The sequence below is a fragment of the Anneissia japonica genome, unplaced genomic scaffold (genome assembly GCF_011630105.1).
Source record: "Anneissia japonica isolate Jap-2015-1 unplaced genomic scaffold, ASM1163010v1 scaffold287948_len850469_cov200, whole genome shotgun sequence".
In the NCBI taxonomy this organism is placed as follows: domain Eukaryota; kingdom Metazoa; phylum Echinodermata; class Crinoidea; order Comatulida; family Comatulidae; genus Anneissia; species Anneissia japonica.
In genome coordinates, this window is record NW_022699796.1 from 743,064 (window position 1) to 753,591 (window position 10,528).

Consider the following 10,528-nt stretch of genomic DNA (forward strand, 5'->3'; position numbering starts at 1 on the left):
GGTATAGTACAGATACTTTACTTTACTATACCTACTGCATCATCATAAAGATGATGATGTTATGATGAACACCGCATAATAAATTATATTTTAAACGGAATTTCATTATCAAATTACAATTTCATAAATAATAAATACTGGTAACATTTGAGACAGCAGACAGAAAACTCTTCAAATTCCTTTAAATTATCTTTCCAATTTCTAAGACCTTTTCTTTCCTTGTTTACTACATATTTCTTCTGTTTATTAAAATGATTTTAATCATGAAAATACCAGGACTCTCCTTAGTCATCCTTCACGGATTAATCGAATGCTGTAGACATGAATGGAAGAGGTCAAACAGAGTTCAATGATGTACTCAGCAAGTAAGTTTAAGCATTAAAAGGCAAACTCAGCAACGATGAATACAGAAAAGCTTTGTATAAGATGATACAGTCTGTTTTGTAATTTTCTTAAATTATTATAATTAATATGTTTAAATAATCATTAATTATTTGCACTTATATTAAAATAATAATAGAGGATAGATGTTCATGTAATGCTAAAAGGTAATTATTATTTTAATCACTATTATCTTTTTAATTGTTTTTATTTTTTGTAACATTATTTAGCCATTTTTATTGATGTTGATAAAGGTAGTAGCAGGAGCTATCGAAATTTCCGATTTATTTTAAGTAAGTCATAAAATTGTGTTCCGCAAGCCAACCTTCAATGATTGCACATCGTCTTTTATTTTACTTTTGAGTACAAATGCAAATCACTCTTTAAAAGCATTTTTATTGGAATATTTTATTATATTTTTTGATAGACTGCATTAGTGCTTTTATTTATGCAAGTATAGTAAATATATTTATGCAAGTAAATGATTATCATATTTGTATAATAACATTATATTACATGCAATTATAATCCATGTGAAATCTAGGAAGAATATTTGCATATTAAATGTGGGGCTTCTTCTAATGGGGTCTTTGCTTTCACAACAAGCTAGGAAGATGTCACTCAGTGACAACTTGGGCACCAAACAATGCAAAAACTTCGAACTGCATATTAAAATCTGCATTTTGTTGTTTGCAGTACGCCTATCTATGTATAGGTCTACCAAGACATTTTCTCCATTTACTATAAATATGTTTAATTTGAAAAAAATATTGCCTCAGGCCTCAAGTACACACTCATATACCGTATGTGACAGGCTCTGGCAAAACCCGCCGTATGTCACAATTTCTAATTTTGAACAAGCACCCAAATCGTTGAGAATTAGAATTTTGAACATAATCAGGTTTTTGCATTTTACAAAAGAAGATGGTTCTCAAAACCTACATGGCTGATATCCAATTAAATTATTTTCATAACTTGGCTAATAGTAATATTCAACCAATTCCATCAAATAAATACTGCTTTAAAGAAGAGTTCATGCAGAATCTAAAAACACCAAGAACTCAATTTTAAAATTTTCTGACAAAAAGATGATTTTGCCAGAGCCAGTCACATATGCAATGAATTAGTTGGAACATCTGAAAAGTATAACAGGTACTGATGAGGCAGGGTTCCTGTACAAGTTTTATGTAGATTGTCTTTCACATTACCAAAATCTGGTAACAACGTGTTACTATTATTGACTGGACATTTTCTAACTAGAATTTTCGGAAAAGTTCAGCAAAGTTATTGTTAATTCCCAGGTCAGTCCTATACAGTAAGGTCATGTGGATAATCCTTAATCTAGTCATAATCTCCTTAATCCCCATATATGGTATCGTAACACTATTATCAACATGTATACAATATCAAGTACAGTAGATTTAACTTTAAAGGCATACTGACAGAAAGTGCAGTCTGATGTCAACTTTTGAAACAAAGTTATCATAATTGTTAATGATAAAATAGTATTCATTTATATTATAAATCAAAGTTGCACTGTAACTTCATAAGTGGCAATAAAAGCCTCCCAACAGCAAGTAGGCCTATACTGTACTGGCCACTCACAGGATGTAACAATGCTTTATAATCCATACACCGAGTATTTTACTGAGGCCTTGGCAGTGGAGTTGTTTTTGATCATGAGAAAATGTGCCACCATGACAGGAATTGAACCCAGGACACTTGGATTAGAAGGCAAATAACTTAACCACAAGTAAACTTAACCACAAGCAAACTCCACTCAATAATAAGTGCAGCACATTCTACCAAGACATTTAGCTGCTCTACAATAATACCAGGTTGTTGGAACAAATGCTCAGCAATAAAACAGCTCCTTGAGAAGAACAGTGGAACTTCAATGCCAACTCAATTATTATACATTTTTTTAACAAAGCAACTTTTGTTATAATGGTTTTATTATATTCAAACATTGACAGTTTTATAAAGAAGGAAACCAAACAAATGTCAAACAATTGTTTTTTTCTAAATCCAAAACTTATAAATAGAAGCTTAGAATCTAATAAAAGAACAAATTCTTTATGAATAAAGTCATAGATTGAACAAAGCAGGCCCTGTTTATTATTTTCTTCCCCGCCCCCAAAAAACCTTGGACGGTATACAACAAAGCACTGCACTATAACCACAAAGCAGCTTTGGAAAATGACGTCCCTTGAAGTATCATGTACAGTACTGAATATCATGCATAATGTATTAAAGTACTTTTGAAAGGGTTCACAAAGTGCAAGACAGGCAAACACATTGTAATTACCTCTACTGTACTGTGTGAACTTGGCTTTCAAGGACTTGTGCAGTACTACAGGTATACATACAAGATACTTTTTAAACACATACAAACTAATAATGCAACCAACAAATTGTTGTTGCAAAACATTGGAAATTGGTTTTTCGGCAGTAAAATGGTAATACTGTATCTGGACTAAAAAATCCATGCTAATCTTTGTCTAAATTACCAAAATTTTCTTTGACAAAAACAGTAGACATGTACTGTACTTATAGGTCTATGGTCCCATATAGGAATGTTGCATGCTCTAAAATCTTAAAAATATTTAACTTGTCTAATTCTTTTAATCTTTAAACCCTTTTAAATTTTAAACTTGCCAAACTTTTGTTATGGTTTTATTCCTTCAATTGAATTTTTACACTACTTTGCAATGCCTTCAATTGTTCATTTTACCCCTCTTTGTTCGGTTTTACCATTTTTTAATCCTGCTGATATTTACTTCTGTGTTTTGTATTCACTTGTTAATGTAAGGACTCCAATGGAAATAAGGTTTCTTTTTTATCTTTCTTGGATCATCCTTAGTATCTTGTCCTTGTCTTCCCTCTTTTTTTTTGCTTTGTATTTTTTTAATGTAATGGTACTGAATAAAATCAGGTCAATCAATCAATGCTTACAGTATGTCAAATAAAAGCTTATAACACACACAAAAATGTGATTCTGTATGTCCATATTTAGGTGTAATGATGACATCATCATACCCATATTCATGTATAAGCACATCACACAAATTTGAAACCTAAAATTTTGATAGTGTGGACTGAATAAGGAATCAAATTTATTGATGAATGCTAGAGAAATGCTATTTTCAATGATTCAGTACTTTGAGGTCCTCCTTAAAAACTGACCCTAGATTTTTGGGTCAGCTAGGCTTTTTTTTTCCTAAATTAAATAATCAATTTAATAAAAATAAATGCTTGCTTGTCCACTAGGTATTCACAAAATAACAAATTATTTATAGATGCAACTCCTTTCATAGTTACCCTTGATACAGTAGAATCTTTTGTACAGTAATAATAATGGATGTACAGTACCATAGTTCCTTTGGTATAAGCCCTTCTCGGGTATAGCCCACCCCCACTTTATACCCCTAAATTATACCAGCCCAAGGTATAATTGGAATGAGTAATTTAGCAGACTTTACAAATATTCTAAATGAGTATATTTTCTTTGAATTAGGCATGATGTGACGAAAAATTTTCTTTCGATTAAAAAGGTGATTCCCAGGTTATACAGTAAGACCACCTCCTGTCCTAAATACTGTATGTTACTGTATGTTCATAGAGAGGAACTACTGTACAATAATGTGAAAATTACCTAAGTTTTATTTATGTATGCTACGATTGTTTTCAAAAAAGAGTCACAAACATTTAAAAAAAAAAACAAAAAAATACTTTATGCTAATTATTCTTACTCATTTGTATGGAATTGAAGCTGACAACCTCTGACCTACAACACCACTTCAGGTAAAAAATTTTAAGTTTACTTCCTTGTTGTAAAACTTGCTTAATACTTACACTATGGTCTTAAAAATACTCCATTAAGGATAGAACCTCTTCCTACACTAAGTTTTAAAAAAATTTGGTCTATTGTTTTCTGATCTTTTGATCACATCATGATATAAACTTATGAGGAAAATAAATTTCTTTTTTCTGATATAATACTATAGGCCAAAAAATACATTATTCTGTAAAGTAGCTCTGGTTTTTTAGTTTTGTTTGGAACCAGGTCCCTCCCCAAAAATTCAGCAAACAGTAAAATAGTTAAACCATTTTTTGAACTAGGAGTGTGTATGTATCACATACATTTCACAATCTGAAGTGTTCAGTAATGACAGAATTCCAATGATTTTCCAATCTAAATAATAAATATAGTCTGTTGACCAACGGTAATAACGTTGCAAACCTTTTGATATTTCTTAGATTATGATGAAAGGGCACTACATAAAATTTACGGAACAAGCTACATACAGTACACCGCTAACTAAACATTCATAATGTATCTTCCTATACTATTTATCTTTATGATATTTCTTAGATTATGATGAAAGGGCACTACATAAAATTTACGGAACAAGCTACATACAGTACACCGCTAACTAAACATTCATAATGTATCTTCCTATACTATTTATCTTTAGTTTTGTTTGGAACCAGGTCCCTCCCCAAAAATTCAGCAAACAGTAAAATAGTTAAACCATTTTTTGAACTAGGAGTGTGTATGTATCACATACATTTCACAATCTGAAGTGTTCAGTAATGACAGAATTCCACTGATTTTTCCAATCTAAATAATAAATATAGTCTGTTGACCAACGGTAATAACTTTGCAAACCTTTTGATATTTCTTAGATTATGATGAAAGGGCACTACATAAAATTTACGGAACAAGCTACATACAGTACACCGCTAACTAAACATTCATAATGTATCTTCCTATACTATTTATCTTTAGGGTGGATTGCTCAGGCTCTTTGTAAGATATTATACTGCGATATATTAAATATTTAATGAGAGTTCTGAATAGGATAGCTAAATGAGAACATAATAGTTATAGTACATGTATTCAATGTAACATTCAGAAAGTATTTCCAGTGAAACTGATTGATACTATACACAAGATCAATGTATAGTGAGAAAATAGAAATTGAATATTTATATAATGATCATGTAGTAAAAGAAATACATAATACAGGACAGCTGAGTAGATATGAACAATGATAATCAAAACAAACATCCAAGGCTAATGATAAAGATAATGCAGATTGTACTGTAGTTGAAAACAGAAACATACAGTACTATATAGTGGCCTGATTCTACAAAAGGTGGGTCACAACTCAAAATATATTTGCCTATCATTTTTGAAGGGTTACATATTCATACCCAATAAATTCAATAAACCAGAAAACAAATTTGAAAAAATCTTAACGGACTACAGATATCAGGCATACAGTACTTGATGTCATGGAATTTCCATATTTGCACTGCCAAAATTAAACAAGTGCGATCGCTCACTGGTACTCAAGTTAAACTGAGGTTACCTCTACAGTTCATTTTTATTTTTGGGTGTAAAGGCTGTCTTTCAATAGGCGAATTTATTTGGCAAGGGTTTAACTGTCATTAATTACTACTATTAATTACTACCACTGGTTACAATGTGACGACTTCTCTCTGAGCTTTTTGGCGAGGGGATGCAGACGAAGACTGCATACCGTAGCAGGTTGCTATGCAACATTGACAATAGATCAGCTAGTGAACTATCAGGGATGTAGTTATGGCAGGTGGAGGTGGGTGGGACCACCCAGCCTTGATTTTTTTTCCACCTAGTCTAAAGTTGATTTCATGACCCTCCGCCAACCTTTATTAACTCCCTTGCACATCCTTAAAATCCACTCTTTAGAGTTTACAATGTTACCTCCCATTTAAATAGAGGGATTAAGCAATGTTTGTTTACAGCCGGTCATGTGACGTAAATTGGGCATACATGAAAAACAGTATAGTATAGGAAAAGATAATGTTATGGTTGCGAAAACAACCACCCACTGTTAAGGTGAGAAATAAATGTCTAGGACAGGCAATACGATTGTTCAAAATAATGTTTATTTACTTATCCTCCAAGGATTGTATGCTTTGAAATTTAAGTGATCCTTCATAAACCACCTTAGCCAGCCTTTAACATCGCTGTGTAGTTCTCGGGTCGAAGACCATCATGCAGAACGAACCATTCCGAATATGTGCAATAAAGAATTGACGGCCGCAATAGCAATCGCCACGTAAAACACCACTGTGTCAGTCGATTGTTTTTATCCAACACCCAAATTAGGCCATGTGACGCCCATTGACGAATCCCTCTATTGTTTACTACCTACCCTTTAGTTTTCTATAGTTACTGTACAGCAGGTTATTGCTAAACCATGCAAACCTCCAAAAACACACTGTAGGATCTCACCAAACTAGCTGATTGTGATTGTATTTGTATAAAGTGGGACTCACTTGTTATCTCAATAAAAAAAATTAAACAAGTTTATGCTCATAAAAACATAATTTTTGCTTAAAATGTTGATTTTTTGTGAGAAATACTTGAAAATACACCACAAACCTCCAAAAACACACAGCAAGCACCATCCCAACCTCTTGATTATGATTGTACCATATTCACTTCATATCTCAATAAAAAAAATTAATAATTTTATGTTCAAAAGAACTTACTGTATTTTGGGGGTAAAAAGGCTAATTTTTGTTTTAAAAATTAGCTAAACCCAGCAAACCTTCAAAACCCCACCAAAACTCCATCCAAACCCCTTGGATGGAGTTTGGGTTGTGTTTTTAGTACATGATACGGAGTGTCCTATAGTACATGATACAATCACAATCACATGGTTTGGTTGGGCTCTACACTGTGTTTTCGGAGATTTGTGGGATTTAACAATACCCCTACAATGCAACTCTGATGGAAAAAACACCAGCTAGTGAAGAGGTTAGAAGGGCACTGTATGCTCAGTAAGTAAATTTCTGACTGACTAATATACCACCTTCAACAAAGATACAAGTATACCTAGACTGCCTCATTACTATTTTTGAATTTTTGTTCACTGAACTGAAGAAATATTTTTAAAGGACTTGCTTTATACACTTTCAGTTTAACTGCAGACTGCAGTAGAATTAGCTTTCGTCTAACACTATTATTACCGAAGCAAGAACACTATCTTGGGCAGGCAGACCACAACTGAAGATTCCCCATCAGGGCTATTAGTTAGTAATTTATTCATATTTGATTTTTAATACTTCATTAATGTGTTTATAATCGCCATTTGCTATGGTCAACTGTATGTAACATGAGCATTTCTGATACTGATACTCTAGCAAATTATATATTTATGCACAATTTAATTTTTTTAAAAAACATACAGAGGTGAATGAAATTCTTGGTCATACAGCTAGTAATAAAATTAATAGACCTTCAGTTAGTGAATCACATCAAAAAGATATAGTACTAGATCTCAAAAGACACATTAGTATGAAAATTATTCAAATTATTTTGCACAATATTGCTCCTGTTTTTCTGGGCAATGTCATATAACCTGTTTGCATTGCACAAGACTATTTATCTCTCCCATGAGCAGCTTTTGAATAAAAAAGAACTGTAATTATGCTTGAATCCGCACAAAAGGTCTACAGTAGCTTTATGCAACATTGTACGGTAATAAACAAACAAAGCACTACAAGCTTCTAAAGAAGAAAAGAAAATAGTATTCTAGACATGGGTTTCCTGCCCAACTCATCATCTTCATCAAACTGTAATGTTTCATTTTCATTATCCTTGAATAAGTAATTACTTTACTGTAAAACATTAATTAATTTTTTTCTATTCTATAGTTTTCAACAATATTATTATTTTGCAATTCTATGTTTATGCATCATTTGCAACTTTCCATGGCCATACAAAGAAAAAAATATTGAATCATCATCATCATCATCATCATCATCATCATCATTATCATCGTCATTTTCATCATCAAATGCTATGCAATTGGCCCCAATATAAGAAAAATGATTGCCCTTTGTAAATGTTGATTTTATATTTTATTAATGATTGATAAAAACTATATACTGTAGGCCTTGACCTACAGTACCTCATTATTATTGTCATTGTCGATGTAGTCATCATTGTCGTCAACAACACTTTACTTCTACCACAGATATTAGGCCTACAGTATACTGTACACCTTTATCATCATCTTAATATTATCATTGCTAATAAAATTACGTTTAATCTAACTTACCATCAATTATTAGTAAAACAAATTGCATTTTTTCTTTATTTTAATTTTTAAATATATTTTTATTTACAGATAAAAAAGCATTTTATTTACAAATGACAAATTAGAATCCTAGTAGTACATGATTTCTTTTGTAGGTCTTTAACAATTATTAAATTATAATAAAATAATATACTAAGAGTATATTAAATTCACATAATTATTGTCCTTTCTAAAATATATCTTTATTACAAGTTTAAATAATACCTAGGCCTACAATTTTCTAGTAGTTTGTGTATTCTAAATGTAATTTGGACAAAATTTAAATAACATTTTGGTAATGGATTGGTTGGAAAATGTGAATAAGCATATATTAAAGAAACACATTGCTGGTCTGAAAGACAAACAAAAGATATTGCTTTTTTTACTCATATCCTCAATCACATTGACATTGAATTCAATATTAAGCTCAGCTTTGTTTATTGATAGATGGATAGTATTTAAGCAAATGTATTTTTTTTTTGATAACAATACATTTTATAAGAACACAGAGGCTGAAATTACCCAAAAAAAAACATGAGGCAGGAGGAAAATTTAAAATAGAGGGGTTTTTTTGAGTAAAAACCTATATTTTTTAGAAAAAAACCAACAAATCATGAGAAAAAAAGACCATTGTGTGTAAAATTCTGTTTGGTCTTGCAGAGCGTTGTGAGTGTAGGCTTATTCACTGGAAAGCCAAAAGCAATATTTTTCTTAATTCTGCTTTTGTGTCCTTTCCAGGCTCTGGGAAGAACTAACTCCTCTACTTCAAAACTCTGTTAATTTTTCCTGTTTTAAGAATAATTTAATTAAGCATTTTATTTCATTTTATGTTTCTGATTAGTTCTGATTGTTTTTGTGTATTTCAAGGGAGCAAACACTGTTCGGGCTTTCGCCCATTCGCTATCCGGGCAATGCATGATGTTTTTCTCCTGTATGCTTTTTGCCAAATAAATATTATTATTATTATCTGTACCTTATGTGCAGCAGATGTGATTATGTAATGTAGTAATACTTACAGTCCTGTATACTGCTGTTAGGCTATTAATTTTGTATCTTTGAAACGAGTGTAAAATAAGAACAAAATAAAAATATTTTGAGCTGGAAATTGGCCCAAAAATAAGGACACTGAACTTGGGAAACATTTTACTGGTTCTTACAACAACAAAAAAAGTGATATGATGCTAATACTGTATCTCAAATAACTAGGCTCATATTATTTGTTATCATGTCATAATACTAATATTACGAAGAGGGAAAAATAGTGTAGCTTCCAAGTCATATTTTATTGATATTAAGATTGCTGAGATTTTTTATATAAATATTCCAACAAATGTTTAGAAAATATCATCACCAAGCAAGTATTGATGTAATAAAATGTAATTGTAATAAAACAAATTTCCCTGTAGATCAAGATTAATAATTTAAATACAGAATGTAAGGTAACACTGAGAATTTCTGGTCTATAGGGATTTAAAATTATCTTATAGAAATAATATTACTCCATATTTTTTCTATATATATATATATATATATATATCTCATTTCTAATTGTTTTGTTTACATTAAAGTGTATGCAACAGTGTTCTCCCTAGCATCATGGGCAAGTGTCATGGTAAGTGTTAAGTCCACCATAGTTGGGACTGACACAAGGTATTTTTAATAATTAGGAGGCATTGAAATACCCTAAATTGCACTTTAGGACTATATAAAAGCAGGGAACAGTTAAATAATTTAAATGTTCCCTGATAAAAGCATTATGGAAGATGTTCCAAGCATCATGGCCAACTGTCAAGCATCATGGGCAGGCCCGTAGCCAGGTCATTTCAAGGGGGGGTTCTCTGGGCGTGAGGTCCAGAGGCCTGCCTAAGGGCCCCGGTAGGATCGGGGGCGAAGCCCCCGAAGCCAGAGCAGTTTTTGTGTTTAATGGGTCTATATAATGTTATAAAAGCAGTTATGTTTTGAAAAAGATCTATGTAATAAAAAGGTGGTAATATAATATAATTAGAAAA

General features: G+C 31.7%; 1 protein-coding gene across 1 annotated transcript in view; it reads right to left on the minus strand.

The window, feature by feature from the left end:
• Nucleotides 1-10,528, minus strand: part of LOC117103136 — a gene marked incomplete at its 3' end in the record, with an annotated part of 45,193 nt that overhangs the window by 25,753 nt on the left and 8,912 nt on the right.